Source organism: Diaphorina citri, unplaced genomic scaffold (assembly GCF_000475195.1).
Source record: "Diaphorina citri unplaced genomic scaffold, Diaci psyllid genome assembly version 1.1 scaffold4683, whole genome shotgun sequence".
In the NCBI taxonomy this organism is placed as follows: domain Eukaryota; kingdom Metazoa; phylum Arthropoda; class Insecta; order Hemiptera; family Psyllidae; genus Diaphorina; species Diaphorina citri.
Genome location: NW_007382078.1, coordinates 1 through 343, shown reverse-complemented (window position 1 = coordinate 343; position 343 = coordinate 1).

Genomic DNA, 343 nt, shown 5'->3' with positions numbered 1-343 from the left:
TACCAAATTTCAAGTCTCTAGCTCTTACCGTTCTCGAGATATTTTGTTTACAGACAGACAGACACACACACGGACCAGTCGACCTGACAGACGGACCTTTTCAGACGTACCTGTCAGATCTACGTGATAGTCAGTGGCTGGCCTAATATCACCAATGATCTCAACCAACTTATGGAACTCTGATACCATATCATATTCATACACGTATAGGTAGCAACTCGATCACAAAACCGAAAAAAATTTACTCCGGGAATCGAACCCGGACATTCGAGACCAAAACTTGGCTTCAGTCTTAAAAAATTCGAGGAACCTATCTAGTACGGTTTTACCTCATTGGAGTAAA